Here is a 2,816-nt window from a genome sequence, read left to right as displayed (position 1 = left end):
TTTAACTTCGTAATGATCCTTGTTTGGATATATACAAAGTGTTGTCTTTTTGAAAGTTTGTTTTGAAAAACCGGTGACGCGTAAGACCTTTTGTTGTTTTTGATTGAGCAAGCATTTAGGAGGTATACCCTAAGTTTATAAGGTTCTATTTCTTTAGAAAACTTTCCTTGACTGGATACAGAATAAATTTGAATTGTATTTGAAACAGTAAGTTTTGATTTTTGAATAGAGTAACAGAGGGATTACCCTAAGAGGTGCAAGTGTGATTGTGTTTTGTTTTCAGATATGTTATCTTTGAGATTAGTGATCTAGCGCTTCAGTTTTATTCTTCCTAATACACAGTTTTATATGTACAGGAATTAAAGTGTGGGAATGTAAAATGCGGAAAGTAAATCTACGCTATTACATCGATTGTGCGAGAAATGTAAACTACGCTATTTACATGAATTTGACAACCTATACACTTATCTATGAATTTAAATTGCAATAAGATAAAGGGAAAATATTTTTGAGTTTGTCTTTTCTCTTCTCTCTTTTTTCTTTGCCTCTTTCGGGCTTACAAGATAAAGCAAAAGAAAATAAAGGATTCTTCAAGCCTCCCATAGACGCCTTCTCTCTGCACCCAGAAACGTGTTGATCTGCTTTTCTTCATGGACTTGTCTGGTGAGCTCTAACACTTTCCTCTCATAGTCCTGACAGTGTGCTTTGAAGGTGTCCCTTTCTTCTTTTAATTGAACCCAAGATTTCTACAGCTCTTCTAGGTCAGTTGGCATGTCCGGATGTAGAATAACTCGAGGTTCCTCCCCTTCGACTTCTGGCTCAATGGTCACAGGTAGGATAGCGGAATATGGCATGATGAACTTCTGAGCACGAGCACTCACCCATTTGAGGTAAGGCTCCATGGGAATAGAATTCCATTGTCCTAAAGTCTGGCTTTCTACTTTGTAGACACTGCCCCAAACATGTATAAACCTTTGTCGATGTCTTTGGGAATCATCATCGTAGTCGAACACAATGTTATGGATGATCATGGCGTGAGGACCATTTCTTCGTGCATATCCAAATTGGCGCAAAGCTAAAGAGGGATTGTAGGTGATGCCTCCCCTTATGCCAAGGAGCGGCACATTAGGTTACTCCCCACAATGGTCAATGAGAGTGATGTCTTCTTGAAAGAAGTTGTTCCACCGGATATTTGAATGAGATAAAGATATGATTCTGCGAGACCACTGCATCCTTTGCTCGTTTCTCAATACCGATCTGGGAAGGTGTGATGTAAACCATCTAGCCAGTAGTGGTACACAACACATAAGAGTTCCTCGCTTTTTCATGGTACGAGTGTGCAGTGAATGTAGAATGTCTCCCAGCAGAGTAGGTACCGGATTGCAGGTTAAGAAAATGTTGATAGCGTGCACACTTATGAATTGGTCGGGATTAGGGAATAAAACCAACCCATAAATCAAAAGAGCCGCAACTTCTTCAAAAGCTTGGTAACTCCTATCTTTTAATAGTGATCGAGCCTTTCCTATCAAGAACTTAGCAAGCAAACCCTTGACTCCACTCTTTGTTTCCCAATTAGACTCGATTTTTGACTTCCGTAAATGTAATGCAGCAACAATGATTTATGGCTTTGGAATCTTTTCTAAACCAGTGAAAGGTAATTGACCTCGAACAGGCAACCCAATCAGTTCAGAGAATTCTTCCAAGGTGGGTACTAGCTGATAATCAGGAAATGTAAAACAATGATGTTCGGGATCAAAGAATTGGAACAGGACCCGTATCATGTCTTCTTCGAATTTTGAGGTAACCAAATGGAGTATGTGACCATGCCTCTCGGTGAATTGAGCATTTCTGGGAAATTCTGATATTAATTCCTTAAGCTCAGATGGTACTGTTGAGATGTTGATCTGGATATAATTTCTGGTAGCGGGAGCCATTACCTGCAACAACAGAACAAAAGTAAACTCTTCGATCCTTGAAATGATTATTGAAAAATGATATGTTCATGATGTTTATGATGTCATGATGTCAAACATGTGGAAAACACAAACAAATCACACAATAGCCTTAGGTTTAAAGGCTTGCACGAGGTTCATAGGTGATACCCTCCCCAGTGAAGTTGAGTTGGTTTAAACCTGTCTTAAAATGGTATTCGGGTTCTATGATCCTTGGAGACAACATCTCAATACAGCACTCGGACGGCCGATCAAAACATTCCTCGAGGATAACCAACTTCGATCAATTTCAAATCCAGTCACTTAATAGGCCACACGTCAAGTTCAACTAAAGGTTCCAAGTCAAATTAGTGCTTGATGACATTTCGGAAGCCTAACATACTCCTTGATCGTTTTCAAGGGATATCAGTATAGACCAAAGTGTCGCACTAACGGTGACTACCAGATCAACCGTATCGGTACATGCCGTACAGTTTCCTTAGTCTATTGTCACATACTTAAGGTATCTCGAGATTCGGGCTAGAATCTTTCACACAAGTAAATACCCAAACAAACCTTTGAAAAATAGAGCAAACAAGACAAGCAATTGAAAACATGGAAGTGATCTAAACTCTAAGGTAACCCCTTTAAAACATTTTGTTTTTGAAATCCCCAGCAGAGTTGCCAGTTCTGTCGCCTCGGTTTTCTTGTGGGATGCGAACTGACTCTTCTTTTATTTTTGAGTTGTGAAAATCAGAGAGTCGCCACCGACTTTTATTTTATCCAATTAAGGAAAGGTTTATAAAAGAAACAGAAAAAGACCTTAAAGAGATTTTGGGTTCGGGGGTAGGTTATACAAAGGGAAGGTGTTAGCACCCTTTGTAT

The sequence above is a fragment of the Vicia villosa genome, linkage group LG3 (genome assembly GCF_029867415.1).
Source record: "Vicia villosa cultivar HV-30 ecotype Madison, WI linkage group LG3, Vvil1.0, whole genome shotgun sequence".
Classification (NCBI taxonomy): Eukaryota; Viridiplantae; Streptophyta; class Magnoliopsida; order Fabales; family Fabaceae; genus Vicia; species Vicia villosa.
The sequence above is the reverse complement of the archived record's forward strand: the minus strand, read 5'-3'. Positions refer to the sequence as shown.